Source organism: Eptesicus fuscus, chromosome 2, assembly GCF_027574615.1.
Source record: "Eptesicus fuscus isolate TK198812 chromosome 2, DD_ASM_mEF_20220401, whole genome shotgun sequence".
Classification (NCBI taxonomy): domain Eukaryota; kingdom Metazoa; phylum Chordata; class Mammalia; order Chiroptera; family Vespertilionidae; genus Eptesicus; species Eptesicus fuscus.
Window position 1 is genome coordinate 111,898,484 of NC_072474.1, and position 24,319 is coordinate 111,922,802.

Sequence of the window (24,319 nt, forward strand, 5' to 3'; positions counted from 1 at the left end):
TAAGTAAGTGGTTTTCAGTACATGGCTTGTCCTGCTATTCTTCCTTTCCTTTGGCCAAGTCACTTTCTCTCTCTCCACTTAGTCAACTTGCTCAGTCAACATCTTCATCCTGTTTCAAAGGCTCAGTTCATATCTTCTGTCTTTGTAGAGCATATGTTTTTTAACATCGAGGGGTACAGCAAGGTTTTCTTCTACATTTGCCTGGTCCTTGGCATGTCCATTCTTTATTACCTTGTTCCATTCCAGTTGTGTGTTTATGGATATAGCCTGGCCTGAGAATGTACAATTTTTTGAATTTAGGAATTGTGTTCATATCTATAAATCAACAAGTCTAAGGTAATGAACATATGTAATAGGTGCTTACAAATGTTTGTTGAGTAAATTAATAGTCATCTAGGCCTCAGTCATCTAGGCTTCAAAAATGAGGCTCAGCTCATTTTTGTTCAGAGGCTTCATGTTTATGTTTTATTTTTCTTACATGATCTCATTCAGATGTACCCCCATAATTTATAAGATCAGCATCATTTGAAGGACTTTACACTTAGCAAATTATAATAGTTTTCTAACTCATTCCCTGCTTCCTACCTTCTTCCCTCTAACCCCTAACATAAGGAAAAGCCTTAACTTATTTTTCTATCACTGGTCCTCTCCTTTAATTCTTAGGCAATGGAGGAGAAACCATTAATATAATTGGTCAGATAAACAAAAATTCTCTCAAGCTTCCTCTACCCCATTCAAATTTATCTGTCATTCTCTCTTATTCTGTCTGTCTCACTTATATTCTCTCTTCTTCTCTAAAACCAAGTAAATGGATTCTGGACCTTCTACAAATTCTTCTCCCCTTGTATGGGCCCAAGGTTTATACCTCAAAGGGGCTGGGTGATTGGAAGCCTGGCTTCAGCCTTGTGCTTCGAATGCAGGCTCCTAAAGGCCTTCAACAGGGGTTCTTTAATGAGTTGTCAGCTGCTGACTTTGCTATTCATAAAGTATTAGCTTAACATCTATGTTGCTATTGACCCTTGTGTGTAATACATGACTTGTATGTCCTCTCTATGCATTCTTTAAAGGATACACTCCTATGATAGTCACTTTTATTTCTAACAGATTGTACACTAGGCCATCAACATGTTCATTGTATTTGACTAGGGGGAGAAGAAGTAAGTTACTTTTCCCCCTCTTAGGAAGACAGTCATGGGCATCTAATAGGTACTTACTAAGTGTTGGTTGAGTGAATTGATGTATTATTCAGTAACTTCTCAATCTTTCTGAGTTTCCAACTCAACTCTACCTCCATGTTGCTCCAGGGAGCAGTCTGTCCCAGAAAACTGTGGTGTCTGCAGACTCTTAAAATTCTACCAGACAGTCCCAAAGGCTCGGATGTGAGTATTAAGAATCCACTTGAATCTTATTTTATTGAGAATCTGTAGTACCTTCAATCTGGTTCATCTGAAATTAAAGGCATCTGGCCTCACATCTAGTGGCAGAAAATTAAGGAACAGTTTGGGGTTTTACTAGTACATTATAATCGATGAAAACAGCATTTTAAAACTTTTTCTTAAGAGTGGATTGTTATTGGCCAAGGATTAGGAGATGCTCAATATTAGCAAGTTGGATTAAGCAAAATCACTTCTGACATGTCCAAGACACCCCAGCCAGCAGGAGGTTATTAGAGGAGATGAAGACTGATTTCAACACCAACTGACATCATGTTCTGGCATGTCATGGTGATGTCCGGAGACATCACTCTTGCTTTTTAAAATATCTCAGTAAGAAATAAAAATGCAGAATGACTGATGTGATTTTTCTACATATATGCAATCTTGCTTGCTCTTTAAAAATTAGTTCAAATGATCTTTTGAGATACTATCCGATCTAATAAAAGTGCTTATAGGCCTAGCATTTCAGAGTTGAAATGAAAATACAACTAATCATTAATATAATCAATCAAATTAGCAAAAACTCTATAGCTCTCAAATTTTGACTCTGCAATGTTCCAGGCATTTTCACATTTCATTATCTCACCATGTCATCATAGCCACATGTGATTTCAGTATATTAAGTACATTTTACAAAAGAGTAGATAACAGCTCAGAAGAGCTAAGGGGACTGCCTGATATCACATAGGTAGACAGTGACAGAGTTGGGACTTGGATTCAGATTTATTTCTTTGCCCCAAATTTAGTCCTTTTATAATCATAACACATTGCCTTGGAGATTATCCTCCCTTGGTAAAAAAAAATAAAATAAATAAATTAAGGTCCAAAAAGGACAGATGCCTTCCTAATGGTCTTACAGACGGCAGACACACTGCCTCCACAGATGGTTAACTTTCCTCAAAGAACAGTTCTGTTCCTATTAACAAAACACTTGTTTATGGGGTTGAGTACTCTTCTGAAAATGCAGAATTTTAAAAGAAAAAAAGAAGAAAAAGCACAAGATTGTGACTCACTTGCCTTGGAATGTGGACTGAATATTTTCTGAGTATATGGTACAGACAGTAATGAGATGTGTTCTGGTACCTGACACATAAAAAGGAACTTAAATGGTTCCATACACTGCAGTACAAATGTTATGCACTCACTATGCTAGTTTGCTAGGGCTGCCATAACAAGGCACCTCAGACTAGGTGGCTCACACTACAAAAAATTATTTTCTCACAGTTGTGGACATTAGCCATCCAAGATGAAGATGCTGGCAAGGCCAGGTCCTCCCAAGGGCTGAGATGGAAAGCTCTATTCCGGGCCTCTCCTTGGCTTGTTTGTGGCTGTCTTCTCTGTGTTTTTACATCATTCTGCCTCCTTTAGTGTCTGTCCTAATTTCCTCTTCAAGTCCACCAGTTATATTGGATTAGGGCCCACCTTAATGGCCACACATTTTTATTTAATTATCTCCTTAAAGACCCAGTCCCCAGGTATGATTACATTCTGGGGTCTTGGGGGTCAGGACTTAAACATCTGAATTTTTTGAGGACAGTTTCCCTCATCACATACACAGAGTTAAGCCTATGTTGGGAGATGTTTCTGATCTTACTGTTTATGAAGCAGACGTTTGATTTGTGTGGAGCACATATGTAGTTTTAGAGATCTTTGAACTCTTTTTGGAGGGCTTTTTGCATGAACCAAGACTTTACAAAGAAAAGTAGAAGAAAGGAAAATTGCAGAAATTTTAGGCTTTTTTAATACTTGCCAGGCTGCCAGGAAGAGACGTAGGCAGGGAGCCCTGAGGCACGAGTCTGTATCAACTCCATCACTTATCAGCTGAGATCCTGACCCACTCAAGCTCCTCATCGTTTCTTTCACCTGTAAAATCATAATTCCGACATCACATGGCCATTGTGAGGATTAAGTGAGATGATGAGCACAAAAGCACTTCGTCTGCTCCAGCAAAAGATTGAATTTTTTTTAATGGACACCTTTTCTGAATGGCATCCTTAAGGCAGAAACCTTATATGTAAAAGAGGTGAAAGCAAACCTGCTTTGAAAAGGGAGAGAGGGGTGGGGCTGAACTCAGTCATGGAGCCCCATCCTCTGCTCACTGAGGTTCCACAGATTCTTAGGGGCTGTTACTGAGCATATTTTAAAATTGCTACTCTTAGGACCTATTCAAATGTTAGTTATTACATTACTATTATTTTGTTTTATTATTTCATTTGCACTGTGAAGTAGAATAGCATTTTGTTTTCATTGTTTAAATGTGAGGAAGTTAGAACCTAGAATGCTGAAGGAATTGCCTGAGCCCTCAAGGCCCAGGATTTGTCAAAGAGCTATAGGAAATCATTCATTTAAAAATTTAATTTGTTAGGGACTGATGCTTTTGTAAAATTAAATAAACATGAATTAGTAAAAAAAAAATTAAAAAATAAGATAAGCTTATACAATACAAGCTTTACTTATTTGTATTTGTTTCACTAGACAGAAGCCATGTCTGCTCAATTGTGAGAGCAGTTGCTATGTCCCTCTCAGTGCATGCGGGTAAGGTATCTGGCCCGCACTTCAGCAGCAACGCCTGTGCTCAAAGATGCACTTTGTGACTCTAAGTTTAGAGTCCTTCTACTTTACATCATTGCTGTTTTGATCTAAAATATCTGAGTCCCACTTCCTTAACTATAAAATGCACATATTAACCTCAACTTCATATACCTCACAGGATTATTATGGCATTCAGAAGACACTATGTGGAAATTTGAAAGCTGGAAAGAACAAAACACTAATACTTTTAGCATGGAAAACTTTAAAGCAGATATAATCTTACTAAAAAAATGTAGACTTGACACACTGCTATGTCCTTGTGAAGTATCTGCAATCAAGCTGTTGCAGAATACATCCTGAGGTAGAGAGATACAAAGAGTGCTTGTATTTTGAGTTTTCAGCTATACACAGGGTGACCTATTTCTGGTTTGCCTGGGGAAGTCCTGGGCGATGCCTGTTGTCCCAGCTAATTATGAATAGTCTTTTCCTTTTCAAAGTGTCTTAATTTGTACAGAAAAATTATACAGTCATCTAATCAGATGATAGATGTTGCAAAAAGTGATGGTATTGGTGATAGAATGGACTTTGGAGGGCCATTGTTATTGGTAATAACTAGATGCCAACAATTGTTTTTCTATTGAGGTAATATCAAGTTCAAAGCAAACTTAAAAAAAACATGTTTATACCAAAGCGGGGCGGGGTGGGGGTGGGAGAATGGGGGATATCTATAACACTGTCAACAATAAAACATAAATAAATAAAAATAGAGCCTGGTTTAAAAACAAAAACCAAAAAACTTTTAAGACAAAGCAGGTTAATAAAAGGAGAGGATGGGTGAGGGGCCAGAGAATTCAAAAGAGTGAGGAGGTGGGATCTCGCGGAGCTGTGATGAGTGACCTGGCTTGGTCAGATCAGAAATCTGCACTCGGGGGTTTCTTTTCCCTTCCATGTCGTGTCTTTTCCACTTTCAGGTAAACCCAGCCTGTCTCAGCTGCGAGGAAAGGAATGTTTGGGGTCCTTTCACGCTTGAAAAAGGCAGAAGAGGAGAGCTTCCCAGGGAGCCCCTAGGTCTGGTTGTGCAGAAGGAGCTCAGAGAGACTGAGGAGAAAGCTGAGCTAGGGGCTGAGCCAGGCCCCCTCCCCAACAGGGGCTCTGGCACATGACCTCTCTAGTCTAGTGATCCAGTGACTTCCGGACTATCATTTAGCTTCTATCTTCTTCCTCTGAATCCATTTGCTATGAGTCATTAGAGGGATCTATCTGCTCATGTCAGTCCCCTACTTAAGACTCATGCATGACAACCAATTTGGCTCCACACAGAACCTGCATGTTTCCAATGAAGGTATCTATCCAGATAACTTAACTGCTAAGCAAGTCTATCCCAAACTTGGCCAATCCTTCATTGCCAGCCGTTAGAGCTCTTCCCTTCCATTTCCTTTCGTTGCCCTATCAAGATGAACTATACAAAATCTCCACGGAAATTGATCACAAGTAGTCATATACCAGGATGGCTTTGGTTTATCCCTGTTGGGGAGATAGAATGGCTTGCAGCTTTCCCAGAATACATGTGTGGTGGACCCCTCCTTCTGCATGTGCATTTCCTTCAGCGTTCATTCACCCAGCAGATATGTGCTAAGTCCCTGGCATGTGCTGGAGGCACTTGTAAGAGTTGAGAGGCAGCAGTGACTAAGGTACCCAGAGTCCTTGCCTTTTTGCATTCTAGCAGGGGGGTGGTCCCTAAACATATATGTATACACTGTAATGTCAGATAAGTGGTAAGAGCTACTAAGGAAAAAGAACAAGAGCAAGGGGATGGAGATGGTGGGAGAGGAGCACAGGTTCCAGCTCTGGGCCTGGAGCTTCCTTGCTCTAACCCGCTTCTGCCTGCCCCCCCCCCCCCCCCAGTTTGTTAGTGCTTCAGCATTCTGTTACAGCTTCACAAGACAGCACTCATCACAGCAGGGTTTATTAATCCTTCAGAGGAGATCAGATCATGGGCTCCTTCCAGAGCTGGATGTTAGGAGGTCCTCCAGCCCACTAGGTGGTACAATCAGAACATGACTTTGAATTAGTTTGCTGACTCCACAGCATTGTTTTTTTTTTGTTTGTTTTTTTTATCAGTCTTGGTTTGTTCCACATAAACCCTACATGTTTTCAGGTAAGGTATGAATACGCTTTCTGCTACATGTGGTTTTTGCATGTCTCATAAGTAAAAAGAACTTTGAGAATTGAAAATTACATTGCTAATTTTAAAAGTGCTATACAAATTTAACTGGCTGTCATTCTTTCACTGCAACGGTCAAGAGATGGTACTTTTGAGAGAAGCAAGGTCATCCCAACCATACAAACCACCTTTAAAGAGAACTGATTGCACAGTGCTGTGGCAGGCGTTCTAGGTACGGGGCACAAGAGCTCTTTTCCTTCATGGAGTTCACTTACATTTTATTTTTGGGAAAAATAATCTGGAAAAAAAAGCAGACTATTAAAGTAGGTATTGCTAAACACCATGGCATGATAATTTCCAAACTTAATTTGGCTTTCTCTAAGCCTTCCTCTTACATTAGCAATAATGTATAAGGTTTTCCACCAATTAAATCTTTCTGAAATCACCAAGTATTAAATTATATGGCCTCAGGAGATATAAACATAAGTAGTTTAATACACACACACAAAAAAGCACGGTAAAAAATAACAAAGAATTATTCCCAGTGGTGGTGTCAGCTTTTCTACAAGGTTAATTAATCACTGCAAATGAGTGTAACTGGAACAGGCCATGGATTGATGCTGACTGTGAAGTTACAACTTTGAAACTCCCAGCAAATAACATAATTTATTGGTCACAATCATAGCATGGTCATAAATAATAAAGCTTTAAGAGTACATATGAATAAAAAGGAAAATATAATAAACACCTAATTTATATGTAGAAAATTGTTGTTATCTGAACATATTATTCCATGTTGAATAAAGTTTGCAGAATTAAATGATATCTTTTATAATATTTTCAACATGGAAGTTTTTATTTTCTTTTGCAGAAAAGTCATGGGGGAATGTCTATCAAATTTTGTGGCCATGGCCCAAATTCCAGCTGCATTTTTAAGTTATGCACAAAGACTTAATCCAAGAGATTGGCCCTTTTATTCTGAAACATTAAGAGAATAAAAATTATAATTGCAATGGAAATACATATGGACTATAATTGATAATATTCCCTAGAACTGACATATATTTCAATAGTCCAACTTAATCAAATATTAATAAAATATAATAACTAACATCATTGAGCCACTGGCTTTGACAACAAGGTACAGGTCTTCTATGGCTATATCTAACACCTCTGAAAAATTTATTCAGTAAATGAGAGACATTTCTTTTTTAGACTCACTGGAAACAAGTCAATTTAGTCAATTATGTACTTATTATAGACCTGATTAAACATTATGCAGTGGCAAGATTATGACGTTTAAAATTAAAAGATGGTTGTGAGTCTCTCACATTTCACATTCAACATCTGTGAAATATACATAATAAGGATGGTGATTACAGTCATTTGTGCTTTTCCTACTTGACAGGGATGCTCATTTATTCTTAAAATATTTTTTTAAACTACTGTCACTCACACTTTAAGGTTTTATTGATTTTTAGAGGGAGAGAAAGAGCGAGGGATAGAGAGAAACATCCATGAGAGAGGAACATCATCATCGGCTGACTCCTGCCCGGCCCCTACTAGGCATGTGCCCTGACACCTGACTGTGAATCAAACCTGTGACCTCTTGATTCCTGGGTTGATGCTCAACCACAACACCGGCCAGGCTCTTAAAATAATTTTTACTACCAAAAATATGGTGCCACTCTTATTATATACTTGATCTTGTGATGGGAATGCCAATATGAATAAAATGTAGTCACCCAACTCATTGGCAGAGTTGAATAAGAGCCGTGCTAGAGGTTTTAGAGGAGTCCGGTGAGGAGCACTTACCAATCAGCTTTAGAGATGGAGGCATTGTGGGAGTTCATATGAAGGAAGTGACAGTGCTTCTTTGTGGGCTTTAGACCTTCCCCTGATACTAGACTACTTGACAATCCACTTCATTACTAATGGGCAACTCAAACTTGACAGGAACAAAAGAGACTCCCCTTTCCAGCCAATACAGTCTTTAATCTTCTCTGTCTCAGTAAATTAATCTTACATGTTTCCCATTACTCTGGTGGGATGAATGTAGGTGTCTTTTTTCCCCCTATTTCCCTTCTCATTTCTGTTTAATTCAGCAATTTATAGTGGCTCTAAAATACATTCTGAATTTGATCCTTTCTTACAATCTCCAAAGCTCCAACCCCAAAGCAGGCCACCTTTCTCTCTCTCCCAACCAAATGCAGGACCCTGGTAGCCAGGTTTCCTAGTGGCACTTTCACCATTCTTCCTTCACATAACCAACAGAATGCCCTTTTTTAAAGGGTGGTCATATTGCCCTGCTCTCTTGCTTGTAACTCCAATGGTTTCTTTCTACACTAAGCAAAATAAACAATCTAGATTCCAAACTTACCTGTAAAGCTCTTGCACAGATCTCTCAGGGGAGAGTTTGTGTTCCCTCTCTCCAATTCCCTGCTCCCATGATGTTGTATGCACACCACACTCATTGTGTGTCCGCACTGTATGGCACTGATCTGTGTATATTATAGGCTGAAGTTTCCCTGTGTTTCTAATACACTGAGAGATCCCTGAGGGCAGATAACACTATTTTTTTATATCCCTAGTATGAACATACATTATGAAACAAATGACGATTCTTATTTCTTTACCAACATTTGCATGGGAGTTTTAAATTATCTTTAACAGATGATAATTTTTTTAGACTAAAATTCAATTGCTCCTTTGGTTTATGCAAAAACCTGGGATTAAAGTTTTCATTTGAATAGAAAAATTATAGGAAATCTTTTTCACTGGCTAAGTACTCAATCTTTACTCCTCTTAGCTTGATTGTCTCCACTTTGGAAGGAGGAAAAAACAAATTTCCTGCCTCCCTTGCAGCTAGGAGCAGCCACAATACATAAGTCTAGGTAATAAAGTGAAAAACATAGTCTGCTGTGTGTGTCTATGATCTCTGTTCCTGTTCCTGGGAAAGATAATGCATATATGCACCGAAAGCAGAGAGAAATTCAACAAGAACTTTGTTGAATTCTGAGTTCAAAATACTCTCTACATCTTTGATGTAAGATGCCCTAGTAGATTGAATCTGAAAAATACTGACTATAGGTCCAGGAGAGATGGAAGAAAGAAGATAGAAGACATTTAAATTTCTTAAATTGTTGCTTTTACCCTTGTGAGGGGATGAAGGCATACCTGAGGGGACAATGCTTAATAAAAAATAGATGGCAACGTATGTGAGGACACACTTCTTCTAGAGTAATCATTATGGCAAGTCCTAATATACAAAAATCTATGGAAGGCTGCCTCTAGTTTTTGACCTTTTAAATTATTGTCTCTTCTGGACACTGCCTTAATTTAGTCCCCTGCCCCACCCCCCCTACAACACAGCCTGATCCAAGGATTTGAGTACAGGTAAGTTTATTTGGGAAGTAATCCCAGGAAACAGGAATGAGGATGTGGAGAGACTGAGCCAGAGCAGGAACAAAAGCTGAAAGGGATAGTGTTTCTGCTGTAGGCTCTGAGAGCTTGATCTACGAGGACCTCTGAAGAGTCAGTGCATCTCAGAATTTCTGCCAAAAGAATAGGTACTTACCCATTGGCTCCTATCCTCTGTTTGAGGGTTACCCATGGGCATTAACAAATATTCACTTCTGGGCTGTACTTTTGCACAGGTTTACTGATTCCACAGCTTCAGCAAAGGCCCTCTTCTAAGGTAGAAAGTGACAAAATTGGCATTAGAAGTGGGGCTTTGATGTCATGTGACTGTAAACTCACATAGGGCTGTCCACCACTGTGGATAACCTCAGTGGTGGACTGAAGAGGCATGCTGCAAAGCACCAAGAACATCATCTTCAGGAAACAATCACTATTCTTTGGATGCTACCAAGCTCTTTTTCTAGGTTCTATAACACATGGGCAGTTCAGAAAAAGCATTCTACCATTCCCATATATGGCCTCATCAAACCTCAAAACTGACACCCTCAGAAAGGGAGATGCAGTCAATGATTGAAGATCACCAGTCCCTGTCCAGCTCAAAGTTGCAAGGACTGGTCACTAAAGCAAGTTGAGGACTGAGCCTTCCTTCTCCTCACTTCCTGCCCCAGCAAGCTCCTGCTTTCATCATAAACATCATTTTCCTAGAACTTCCCACATGCCAGATGCCATGCTAAGTGGACTTATTCAATCCTCACAACAGCCTTTACAAGATTGTCATCATGGTTCCAATTTTCTAGCCAAGAAAAGTGAATCTCAGATGGAAACTCTGCAAATTAATAGGTGGCAGAGCTAAGGTTTGAACTCAGTTCATGAAAACTCCAAAATCATGGTCTCAGTCACTATACCATCCCCACTCCATGTTTATCTCCAGCCTACCCACCATTACACATTTCACTCAATCTGCCTTCACACTGAACCTTAGATTGTGCTCTGCTATTAAAGCTGAGAGCCGGTTGCAATGAGGTTATTGAAGTCTGTTGGAGTCGAGCTCCTCACTTTCCCTCTGGAGTTCCCTCCCCTGTGACAGATGTGTGTCTGCTTTCTCCCTTGAATGTCCCCAATTAGTGATTTCATGGCTTCTCCTAGCAGCCTGTTCCATTGCCTAACTGCTCCCAGTGGTCTAACATTTTCCCCGATATTCCTCATTGCAGCTTACAGCTTGTTAATTCTCATTCTGCCCTTGTTGATTAATAAGAAGACTGATCCTTGCCCTTCTCACAATATCTTTTTTATGAATGTGTCGGCAGAATGATGGCTCCCTTCAGCAGCCCTTCCTCAAGCCCAAGCTGTTCCAACTCTATTAACCTCCCCACAGAGGTCTCACTCTCCAAGCCTGGGACTGTTTGCGTCCCACTCCTCTCAACTGTGTCAATTAGCCTATGTCCTTGGATAATTTATAGTGTCCAAAAGGGAGCCCAAGCCTGGAGAGGCAGCCAACTCTAGGCAGAGACAGGCACGATGCTGTTGAAATTCACTTACTCCTTTTGCAAAGTGATATCTTAATTATTTTTTCCCTGAGGCAGACAGCCAAGATTTCTCTCTCTCAATGTCCTTTTTATGAACTTGGAATTATAGACTGTGGGAGCTAATTTAGAGTCTCTGGATCATCTCCCTTATTTGGAAATGAGCAAATTGAGGCATAGAGGAAATGAGGAGATTGCCCAAAACCACTCAGTGGCTCAGAAATCAAGTAAGAATAAGGACCAGCTATGTAGTCTTCCAGGTCAATATTTCTTTCAGTGCAACCTTAGGACTGGGCTTCTGAAAAGATATGCCTGACTATACCAAAAGAAGTAAGATGCAGAGTGTGGTGTCACTGCAGGTAATGGAGCAAAGAGGTAGATAGAGGGAAAGGTGCGGCCCAGTGTTGAATCTTGAGGAAGGTGAGGATCAACAAGTGACTGGTGGGCTTGGAAGTATAGAATCACATGAAGGTCTGAGGGGCACTGTCATGGAAAAATGGGGAAATTAACAAATGATTTTGATTTGAGAAGATGAGGACTCCTACTGGGATGTCTTATAGGCTTCTGAGAAGGCTTTTTGAGAAAATATTTTCAGATGGTGATAATATAATGGTTAAGAAAACAGACTTCAGAATAGCTAGACCATGATTTCAATCCATGGTTTGACATCTACTAGGTATTTACCTAACCTCTCTGAGCCTGTTGGCTCATCTGTAAAATAATAAAAACATAAACATTATATTTAGGATATATTAATTATATATATACTAGAGGCCCAGTGCATGAAATTCGTGCATGGGGTGGTGTGTCCCTCAGCCCAGCCTGCACCCTCTCAAATCTGGGACCCCTCGAGGGATGTCCGACTGCCCGTTTAGGCCCAATCCACATAGGATCAGACATGGATCGGGCCTAAACGGGCAGTCGGACATCCCTCTCACAATCCAGGACTGCTGGCTCCCAACTGCTCATCTGCCTGCCTTCCTGATTGCCCCTAACCGCTTCTGCCTGCCAGCCTGATCACCCCCTAACCACTCCCCTGCCAGCCTGATTGTTGCCTAACTGCTCCCCTGCCAGCCTGATTGCCCCTAACTGCCCTCTCCTGCAGGCCTGGTCACCCCTAACTGCCCTCCCCTGCAGGCCTGGTCCCCCCAACTGCCCTCCCCTTCTGGCCATCTTGTGGCAGCCATCTTGTATCCACATGGGGCAGTCATCTTTGACCACATGGGGGCAGCCATATTGTGTGTTAGAGTGATGGTCAATTTGCATATTATTCTTTTATTAGATAGGATTAGATAGGATAGAGGCCTGGTGCTCGGGTGGGAGCCGGCTGGTTTGCCCTGAGGGGTGTCATGGATCAGGGTGGGGGTTTCCTTGGGGCATGGGGTGACCTGGGCGAGGGGCCTGTGGTGGTTTGCAGGCTGGCCATGCCTCCCAGCGACCCAAGCGGAGGCCCTGGGATCTGGGATTTATTTATCTTCTATAATTGAAACTTTGTAGCCTTGAGCGAAGGACAAGGCAGACCAGAGCAGGCGGAAAGCTTGGCTTCCTCCATCGCCAGGGGCAACTGAAGCCTCCTGCTCTCTCTGTGGCTGCAGCCATCTTGGTTGGGTTAATTTGCATACTTGCTCCTGATTGGCTGGTGGGCATGGCTTGTGGGTGTAGTGGAGGTATGGTCAATTTGCATATTACTCTTTTATTAGATAGGATATATATATATATATATATATATATATATATATATATAATCTCTGTCTATATACATTTAGTATATAATGTATACATTTTTACCCAAAATTATCTTTTTTTTTTAATTTCTTTATTGATTAAGGTATCACATATTTGTCCTCATTCCCCCATTCCCATCCCACACCCCTCCCCACACATGCCCCCACCTCCCTGTTGTCCTTAACCGCTGGTTAGGCTCATATGCTTGCACACAAGTCCTTTGGTTGATCTCTCCCCTTTATCCCCACCCTCCCCTACCCTCCCTCTGAGGCCCGACAGTCTGATCCATGCCTTCTTGTTTCTGGGTCTGTTCTTATTCATCAGTCTATGTTGTTCATTATTTCCCCTAGATGAGTGAGATCATGTGCTATTAGAAATACACTTATAAGAACCGAAAATGAGACAAGCAATAATGGTTACGGTGACAGGCAAATGACTCAGTCTGTAGTGAGTTTCTTTCTCGGCCAACAGTTCTTTTGAGACCCAATTTCAATGTCCAAGAGTTCCTTATGTGTACATGTCAGCACTGACATTACAGTTCTGGATGGTGGACAAATGGTGGTAATGCAGGTCCGACTCTCTCATAATTATTTTTAAAAAGGAGTTGTGATAAATATATGTATCATAGCAAGGCACCTATTGACATGAGCACATAAAACTGCTAAGCACTGTGGTAGACATCTGACATGCATGATCTCATTAGTTGCTCAGAATGATACTTCCTGGTTACTATTTTTATACCCTTTCCATGGTCAGAGGAAAAGACTGATAAGTTATGTTGCTCATATATGGTGGACACATAGTTAAACTGAGGTTTGTCTAATTCTAAAGCCTGGGTTCTCCTTGTGTCTAATTTACTGTTCTCTATGAGCTTTGATATTAGGGCATTTTGGAGGTTTGAAATATGTCATCTTCTTAAAAAAACAACAAAGAAGGCTTAGAAGTGTAAGTCTCAAGAATGATGACCATTTTCTATTTAGCTTCTTTCAACAATGATGCCGCTGTCATTCATCCTTGGCAGTTTGTTACACATGTGTGGCCATGGGCGTGCTTTCAGCTGACCACATTGGTCATTGGGCTGTGACCACACAATTTGAAAAAGGAGGTAGAAGCTCAAAGAAGGCTTCATACATACAGGGCCTTCTCAGAAATATTCTCACTGACCACACCCTATCTATCTTCCCAGGTTTAATGAGCTGGGTTTAGGAAATATCTTGGTCTAGCTCTAGCCTTCCATTCCTGCTTAATCATCCACTTTTTCTATCCTAGTTGTCCTGAAAAACAGGATGCATGGCATGGCTTATGTCTAGACGGAAAGGTAAAACATTTTTAGGTTTAAATAAAACAGGTAGGAAGCCCTAAGAATGCCAAGTTAGGTAGAGTTGAAGTGCTAGGAGTTGCAGAAGAAGCAGATGAGATTTTCAGTTCTTTGGGTAGGTTTCCAAAGAAAGTGATGATTATATTTGTCTTCTAAATCTAAGTAAGATTTGGCTGCATGAGGATAGCAAGAAATGGAAGAAAGGAAAAAGACACCTTCTCTAGGTTGAAGGGCAAGAATGTGTAGTATCTTGAAGAGAAGAACAAATTATTGCATTTGATTTGAGTAAAATGTCAGCAAGAAAAGAAGGAAGGGTTAAGGTTAGATGTGTAGGTTCAGGATTCTCAGCTTGCTTTCTGGATTTTGAACATTCTGTTTGAAATGTTGACTCATTCAAGTATTTGGGACAGAGTAGTCACATCACCAAGGAAATTCTTAGCGTAATAATACTCTGATGTGTTTGGAATAGATTAGGCAGGAAGAGACTGCAGGTAAAGACACATGTTAGAAGCCATTGTAATAGGTTGTAATAGTTCATGAAGGACATAATGATGACTTAAGCTAAGGCAGTAACAGAAAGAGGTCAGGTCAGAACAAGAAGACTAAGCATACTTTATAAGTGAACCCCACAGAATATGGTGACTGATTAATTGTCTGGGTTAAAGAGAGGAAGATGAGTCCAGAGTTCTAGCTTAGTTATTTGGAAGTACAGATACACCAGCTAAGGTTTTTTGCAAGTGACAAAACACACTGGCTCACTTTAGCAAAATGTCTTTTTAAAAGATATTTATTTAAAGGATTTGATGGATTTGAAGATGACTCATATATTGAAAGGACACATTAAAATGAGACCTTAGAAAGTACAGGAATGAGAAAGCTCTAGGAATTAAAGCACAGCCTTCTGAGGCCACACCCTACCACACCTTCAGGGTGAATATTTAGTACACATTCTATTTAAGATCCAATTCTACAGAATTGGGGGTGATAGAGAGAGAGAAAAAAAGGGAAGGAAAGTCTTATTGGTTGGTTGCATGTCTACTTCCTGGCCAGGAAGAGGGCAGAATAGCTTGGTTGATATGCCTATCAAGACTGCATGTAATAGATAGAGGTAGTTTTTCAAAAGAAACTTGAAGTGTTGCTATTAGAAGTGGGAAAGGATGCTGTCTAGTTGAAAACCAAGATGGACACCTCTGAGGTCTAAAACTCATATAGAAGCTCAGACTTTGGTGTCAGAATGTATGAAAACCATTTAAGTTCCCATTTGTGGGTCATTAAGAACATCTCTATATATAAAAGCCTAAGCAACCGGCCAACCAGCCCACCAGCTGACCGTCTGGTAGCTGTGATGCACACTGACCACCAGGGGGCAGATGCTCAATGCAGGAGTGGAAACCACAGGCATGGAAACACTGATGAATCTCAGAGGGAAGGGGGGAGGGTGGAGGGTGGGAAGAGATTAACCAAAGATCTTATATGAATACTAGAGGCCTGGTGCACAGATTAGGCCTGGCCTGTGGGGATCGAACCGAAACCAGCTCTCCAACATCCCCCGAGGGGTCCTGAATTGCAAGAGGGTGCAGGCCAGGCCGAAGGAGCCCATTGGTATACGAATCTGTGCACCGGCCTCTAGTATGCTTATAATAATGGTGGTACTGTGGTTTGTTTCTTGTTCAATTTTAAGGGACATGCTTCCATTGGTTGGTGTAAATTACATCGAGGAAGCATCGTTTATTCTCAGTTTACTAAAAGTTCTTTCCTGGAATGTCATGAAATCTATACTTGACAATCCTATATAATAAAAGGCTAATATGAAAATTGACTGACCAGTGGAATGACCAGTCAGTTGCTATGATGCACACTGACCACCAAGGGACAGATGCTCAAAACAGGAGCTGCCCCCTGGTGGTCAGTGCACTCCCACAGCGGGAGTGCCGCTCAGCCAGAAGCCAGGCTCACAGCTGGCGAGCATAGCCATGATGGCAGGCCTCTCCCACCTCCATGGCAGAGCTAAGGATGTCTGACTGCTGGCTTAGGTGCACTCCCTGCTGGAGTGCACCTAAGTCAGCAGTTGGACATCTTCTGAGGGCTCCTGGACTGTGAGAGGGTGCAGGCCGGGCCGAGGGACCCCCACCCAAGTGCACAAATTTCATGCATCAGGCCTCTAGTATTACATTATTCTTTCATGATGCTGTGGGCTAAATTTGCTGGAACTTTATAAAGGATTTGACATAACATTCATAAGTTACAGTATTTATACTTTGATTTCCCCCTCATTTTGTTATGTTTTCATATGGTTATTCTGGTGTAGCTTAGTAAATTTAGTAATGTTCCTCTTTATATTCAGTTTAAATGGTGTATAAATAACCTGTAACTTCACCTTGAAAGCACAGGGACATAAAACTACATGGAACTGGAGCCTTTTTTGAACTAATTTGTTTTATACTTTTCCCTCTTATCCCATGGTATTGGTTACTTTAGGCTTTCTAAATCTTGTGTAAGTTTTGACAATTTACATTTTTCTCCAAAAGCATGCTTTTTATCAAAGCTACTAGAATAAAGTTGTTAAAATAGAAAATGGGAGGGGCATTTAAGAAGAGATTTGAAAATGTACCAAATCTGGGCAAATGTGTCAACTTTGTAGAGTTTGGATGAGATTGGGAAGATCAGGGATGAAAAGGCAGGTTGAGGAGAGTAATTGAGTCAAATTAGTAGGTTTCAGAATTTGGGGCTGAGGCATTAGACCTCATAGGCTGCTGGGAGTCAGAAAAGCTTGCAATAGAATAAAAATGAGAGTCAAGGAGAAACACTAAGAACAGAGCCAAAAATAGGATATCAAGTAACAGCATTAAATACAATCAAGAAGATCAGAATCAAAGTAGGTAGAAATGAGTCTGGATGTGATAAGGAGAATGACAGGAGATCAAGAACCAAGATCCCTGCGTGCTGGGAGGGTTCTGGAGGAATATTTTAGCAGCCTTTGGTTTTCTAAGATAGAAAGATATACACAGAGAAATAGTGTATTAGTTATGATTATTTTAATTTAAAAATCTCCACAAGTCATAGATAGACAACAGTATGTGGTTACCAGAAGAAAGGTGGTAGGGGATAGTAAAGGGTAAAGGGGGTGAAATATGTGGTGATGGAAGATGATTTGACTTTGACTGGTGGCCACACAGGGCAATATACAGATCATGTATCATAGAATTGTACACTTGAAACCTATATGATCTTATTAATCAATGTCACCCAATACATTTAATAAAAAAATATCAGAACTGTAGAATATTAAAGTAGGAAGGAATCACTGATTATTTAGTTTATTCCTCTCCCATTAAAAGTGCATGTTAGATAATCAATGAAAAAAATTTAAATTTTTGTTTCATTTTATTTTAGTTGTTTTTAACCTGTTAATTAAGGACATGAAAAACAGTCTGCAGAAATGGGATTAAACAGTAATGAGACCTTTAAAAAAAGGTATCTGGTAATTTTAAAATTATTACTATTATAAATTCCTGTTTTAGTCATTACACTGTCAATATATTCTTTCATTTAACCTTTTTATTTTTTAATTAGCTTTTTTCCTTCATTAGGAAGGAGAGAAACCCATTTTTAATGAATTCTCCGACTGCATTTCCATGGCTACCTTAAGTAGCTGAGTAGAATCTTAGACATATGAAATAATGACCCAATTTAAGTTGCTGTATTTTTGTAAAGCACTGGAAAAGAGGAAAGCACTTCAAAGTAATTAACATGAACATGCTCAATTACGTTTCTGTGCAGCATGCCAACGCCGCTGCCTGGAAATTCTGAACCGAGGAATCTCATCCTCCTCAATTGCTAGCAACAATGAGTTCCTAAGTGATCCCCCTCTCTTTTCTCAAGATGGTCTTTCAGAGCATTATTAAGTATTAAAAGGTTAAAAACTAAGAAAACAGTAGCAAAGAGGGGTAAAAAAGTCCTCCCATCAGGCCAGTGGGTGGAAGGGCAGGGTCACTGAATGTAGCCTTATTTCTGCTGGCCATGTTTCTTTCCTACTCCAGCTCCAAAGTAAGCGGACTGTGTAAGCGGGAATGAAATACACAACCCCCTTGTGACTGTGAGCAGCAAAGCATTCTCCGTTTGTGGTTTTCTTCAAATGAGGCTGCTTGGAATATGTGTTTGAAAACACTGAGACTCTTTATTAATCAAGCACTTCACTCGCCCTGCCAGCATAACGTTTCATTGATGTCAAAACTCCCTTAAAAATGGTTTTGGAGCCACTTCTTGTACACAGACTTCAACAGAAGAAATATTTTTGGAATTGTAAATAGAATAATTGAGGCAAATATTTGCCCATTTGGAAAGCTTCTGCAATGGCTTTAATTTTCAGTTGCATTTAAAATATGTATATCTGGGGATGGGGGTAGGGATATGCAGCAGGAATGAAGCACACCCCAAGATCTGGGCTTCCCTCAGGGAGGAGTTGTAAAGCGGAGAGACAAATGGCTCTGAGGAGAAATTGTTTTGAAAAGATAGATTAGATTCTAGGTGGGTGCAAGTAGATTAAAGACGTTAACCTATGAAAGAAAAAAGAATATACCAATCAGAAAGGGGTAAGTAAGCAGAAGCTTAGGAAAAGGAGAGTCTTAGAGACAAGCTTTAATGATGCCTTTCCAAGACATGCACTGAATAGAGGATACCCAGGTTCCAAGATACAACCTACCAGGACTTAGGGGCAGGTCCATTCTAATTAGATAGATCATCACTTCAGAATACCACTGCCATATAAGCTAAAAATTAGAATTATATATGAAATGCTCTGATTTGATGCCTTGTACTTGATGATCAGTTTTCCTATGTAGGTCTTGTAAGGAGGCAGTATGTATTCAGGCTATCTGAGAATTCTGGTATGAATTATGATGGAACACCTTGAAGAAGAGTAGATAGGTATCTTGTGTTTCATCAATCCTTGTGAGCTCATCAGTGTGTCTCTACCCAAAGATATGGACTGAATCTCTGTGTGTTGGCCGATGAGGATTTTCTAGGCCTATGGGTTGAGGGCTAAACCTTGGGAAGTGGGAAATTCATCCAGGTAGTAGAGATTCTCTGTGAGGGCTCCTGGAGGGAAGTGGGTTTTGTTTTCATGGCTTTTCCTCCAGAAAGTGTGACCCTGAGCAAGTTAACCTCTCTGAGGGTTAATATTTTTATTTATTGATTGATTTTAAATAGAGAACAAACAATTTGTTATCCCACTTATTTATACATTCATTGGTTGCTTCTTGTATGTGCCCTGACTGGGGATCGAACCCACAACCTTGGTATATCAGGATGGTACTCTAACCAACTGAGAATATTTTTTCTCATTCTATGGCAAAAAGGCACTCACTTTGCAAGGTCTTTGTCAGATTTTGAGACATTATTAGTGGCTGATATGCTCTTAAAGCCTTGTGGTTTTCTGGAGTTATAGGATGCTCTATATAAACATCTTTGAGATCATTGAGATGTCCAGCAGCCTGTGACCATGCTCTGACAACTGTCCACCTCTCATTCACAGGGGTGATTCCATGTTTGAGTTCTTCGATTCCCTTTCTCTAAAGATGAGGACACCTGATACAGGGAAACTGATGGACCCAGTGTTACTTTCCCATAATACATGGGAAAGTAACACTGGGTCCATCAGTTTCTTTCACCCATAAATGGTGGTGGCTGACCCCTAAGGAACATCTTAACTGGTGGGATGTGTAAGCTAAGGTGCCTTCTTCATGGCTATGTGTAAGCTATATACAAAGAGAGATGAATAGATCAAGAATCAAGAGGCAGAGATTCAAAAAACAACAATGACAAACTTTTGTGCTTGTTGTGCTTTTGCCAAGGCAGAATGAAGGAGAGAGAGTTGGGCTCTCAATCCTAAAAAATATTTCTCATATTGGGGTACAGTGGCTTATGAAATCCATGCTCTTACTTTCCCATAAGATATTCCTGTTCTTTTTACAATAATTCTAGCAACCTCCCAGCTCTTATGAAGTGAAGCTAGCTTGAGTGGGGTTTTGTTGCATGGCAACCAACAGATCTCTGTCCTTGGAGCTCTGATTTGGAACCACAAGAGGCAAGGCAAAGATCGTAGTCTCTGCGTGGAAACTTGTAGATGGGGAACAGCGTGATTATCTTGTGGAAAATAGCTGGTAAGTAGTCTCTCCTTGGGAAGGTTGGCAACCTATATTTAGACAATGGGCTCTCAGAAGCCATCTCCCTTCAAACATATTTCAAAGGAGCTGCTGAAAAACCCAAGTGTTGGGCTTTGAAAAAGGCCTAGCTTGCCTCCTCCTGGTGGACACACTTATTTCTCTTCCCTCAAACACTCCACGTCAGGGTGGGCAGAGGTTCTCCTCCTGGTGCTTGTTCAGGTGTGCTTTTGCCGAGGCAGGCACTCTGAGCCTGGCTGTGGCCTGATGATGTGATGACACCTTGCTCCCCAATTGTCAGGGCCTCTGAGCTCCCTCTAGCCAGGAGCTCGGTGTGGAAAGGGGCGTGCTCATGGCAGGAAACCTGTGGAGTCCTAGACTCAGCATGGTCACATCTAGTGCAGCTGCAGAGAAGGTCGTCAGTGAGAACAGTAAGCTCTGTCTTTCTAGGCTCTTCCCACTCAGGTTGAGGAGGACCCTGTTTTAGACCTTCCCTTTAGACATTTCTGTAAGGAGACAGTGTGGTACAGTGCAAAGGGGCAGGATAGAAGACCTGGGGACAAGACTATAGTCCATAACGTATGGGGTATCTGATCATTGGTAAATTGATGAACCCTTTTCAGCTTCAGTAGCTTCATGTATGTAGTGAGGATTCATTAAGATAATGGAAAGAATAAAAGTCTAGCCTTCTAAGTACTAGGAATGTAATGTATAACATGCTCACTAGTCAAAATCACTGTGTGATATATAGAAAAGTTCTTAAGAGAGTAGATCCTAAGAATTCTCATTACAAGGATAATTTTTTTAAATTTCCTTTTTATTGTATCTGTATGAGATGATGGATGTTAGCTATACCTATTATAGAAATCATTCCACATAATACGTAAATCAAACTATTATCTGTTTGCCTTAAACTTATATAGTAATGTATGCCTATTATGTCTCAGCAAAACTGGAAGAAAATCAACTTAAGCCAGGATTTCTCAACTTAAAAAATATAATTCACTCCATTGCTGCACTAAGTGTGACGGAGATTATGTCATGGTGAAGGTGTTGTTTGCATGAAATAATGTCAGGGAAACATGATGGCGAAGGGAATGAGGGTGGGAGTAGTTAGGAGAAAAAAGTGATGTTGAATGGACTCAGAAATCAGGTGCTTCTGCAGTTAGTTTAAAAAAATATATATTTTTATTGATTTCAGAGAGGGAGAGGGAGAGAGAGAGAGAAAACATCAATGATGAGAGAGAATCATCGATTGGTTGCCTCCTGCACACTCCCCTCTGGGGATTGAGCCCGCAACCTGGACATGCGCCCCTGACTGGAATCAAATCCAGGACCCTTCAGTCTGTAGGCCAGCAATCTACCCACTGAGCCAAACCAGCTAAGGCTGCAGTTAGTTTTAAGTATGGTATAAAGGCTATCCCAAGCTCAGAAATGGGGTAGTGAGTGTAGGTAGTGAGTGTATCCCAATGGATAGATCATATAAGCAAAAGATGCCTATTTGTCAGTGGTTCATAAAACAAGGTAGAGCCCTATTGGGGTACTGAGAGATGTGCTCCAGCAGGTCACCACCTGGCAGCTGGGCACATGAAGACCATGATTTCATTCCTTGGGGAAGTAATAGGGCAACAGCAAAGAGCTGATAGAAATGAAAGTCTCATAGAGTAGAGGGATAGTGGGTCCGTGGCAGAGTCATCGAACAGATTATAGGGTACCTGGAACTATTAGCTCCATAAGAATTCTGCCCTTAGGGGGACGTCCCACCACCACTGCTTCCTGCCAACAGATGATGACTTTGCCACCACCATTCCTTCTAACGCAGAGAAAGATGGAGTTGGATGGAAAATTTAGTTCAATTCAGTACAACAAATATTTAAGAAGCACCCCTCTGAGTCAGGCACCATGCTAGGCACAGGGATACAAAGATGAATAAGACACAGTCCTTACCAGAAATGGCAAGTCCATGGCACATGGGTGGCCACTTCTTCCCCGTCCACCTAGGCAGACATGGTTAATTAATCACCACACTCCTCCCTGCTGAGTCTGCACCTGGCCTGGACTCCTCCTGAACAGGCAGCCACTATCCATCAATAGGAGGTGCCAAGTGGGTTGAAATGAGTTGGCACTCCTGCTTCAAGAGATTTTTAGTCTTGGGAAGAGAGAGAGGCTGAGATGTTTCCTTTATGTATATTAGACTGCATGGTTCAAGTTCAAGGTAATAGAGAAGAAACATGAGGAAACCTAGGCTCTTAAAAATGTCCATGTTTCCTTCACATGTCTTATTGTGATTATTTTTAAAGGGAGAGGGGATTTCTGTTAATAAAGACATGCATCTTTAGGGAAGCATTTTTCCCTAAAGGCAGAATGACTCTCATCAGAGAGGACTCCTTGTAACACACAGCTCGAGGCAAAATTAAAATCCAGATACACAGTTAAAGAGAGTATAAACACTTGCTAGAGCTGCAATGCATCTACCCCAGGGGTCATAAGACTGTGCTAACCCCTCACTGCCAGTTCTTCTGTAGCCAAAAAAATCAAGCAACTAAGAACTCCTCAGGGAAGGCAGGGTAGTGAATGGGGACCTATTATAAAATACACACCTTCGAGAGAACAAGAATTACAGGTAACTTCCTTCTCCTCTAACGCGAGTGGTGGTAATAGAACTCCTCTCTGTGGACACTAAGGTCTTGCTTGTTCTGCGGCTTTGGCCATTTAGACTTAATTTATGTTTTTAATTTTCTGGAAAGATCCCAGAGGAGCCCACTGCCCAATGGAGTGCATGATACAGGTTTGGTAAACACAAATTAAAATAAAATAAAAATGCTCTAGTGCCTCTGGACACATCCAAAAACAGAATTAAGAGACTCTAACTCCTAGGGTAAGAAGAATCCTTCAATTCATCTTAAAAGGCAACATGTAAGGGAAGAAAGGTGGGTTTAAGGCAGAAATGGGAGGAGGGCATTAAAATGACAGGATACAGCATTAGGCATGGCTGAAGTGGACTCCAATGTTGGCCCAGCCAGCCTTCCTGAAAAGGGAACATTATAGCCATGCAAAATCTGGATTTCACAGCGAGAAGCAATCAAACATAGCACTTCTCACTTGGAATCACTTTACCCCAAAGAGGGTTTTGAATTGAGACCTTCATAACTGCCAATAACCGAGTTTACCTAAATAATCTCTAGTGTTTCAGAAAGAGGGTAAGGGCATTGCTGTTTGGTGGCTTAAAAGGGGGGGGGGGGCAGGAATTGTGTCCTGGAGAAACCTTTATTTCCCTTGACCTTTTCCCAAAAATCTCCCCTTCTTCAGCTTCTCATCTCTATAAGAATCTGTCTTGTAATGAGTAGGATATGGAAATGTTGGCTTATTAGCAATGCATTTTTGCTTGGTGTTGCCCATGCAGTAAATACAGACTTTCATTCTTGGAAAGTGGAAGGCAAGATACTTAAACGTATTCTATGTTAGGTAATATCCATAGATACATCCCAGACCCTCAAGAACCTTGCATGTGTATTCAAACAGTTGAATTTAGACAGAGGACTTTTAAAATTTCATTTGCATGACTCCTCATTTAGTGAGCAGCTGCTCAGAGGATAGCATTATGCTTGATCTACTGTGAGACTTACTAAGATTAGAAGTACTACTGCCAAGTACAAGTCTGTGCAAGCCATTCTTCTGGTGGGAATTGTGCCTGGGCTCCCAAACTGATGCTTTTACTCTGATTGTACAATAGATTTACACAATCAGCAATAAATAATATTCAACAACCTCTAGGGCCTGGCTGGTGTGGCTCAGTGATTGAGCATTGACCTATGAACCAGGAGGTCATGGCTCAATTCCCTAGCATGGCACATGCCCGGTGTGGGCTTGATCCCCAGTAGGGGGCATTCAGGAGGCAGCCAGTCAATGACTCTCTCATCATTGATGTTTCTATGTCTCTCTTCCTCTCTGAAATCAATAAAAATATATTTAAAATAACACAAAACAAACAAAAATCAACCTCTAGGTGTATGGGTCTGATAAAACGAATTAATTTTAAT

At 40.8% G+C, this 24,319-nt stretch overlaps 1 long non-coding RNA gene across 3 annotated transcripts in view; it reads left to right on the forward strand.

Moving 5' to 3' along the window:
- Positions 1 to 24,319, forward strand: part of LOC129150912 (uncharacterized) — a 57,642-nt gene that overhangs the window by 9,692 nt on the left and 23,631 nt on the right. Inside the window, exons 4-5 of one of the 3 annotated variants that reach the window (XR_008557718.1) lie at positions 1,305 to 1,379; positions 7,004 to 7,093. The exons of the other annotated variants lie outside the window; for them this stretch is intronic. This is a non-coding gene — a long non-coding RNA (uncharacterized LOC129150912). Of the gene's footprint in view, positions 1 to 1,304; positions 1,380 to 7,003; positions 7,094 to 24,319 lie in introns of those variants that run through there. 3 annotated transcript variants of the gene reach the window in all.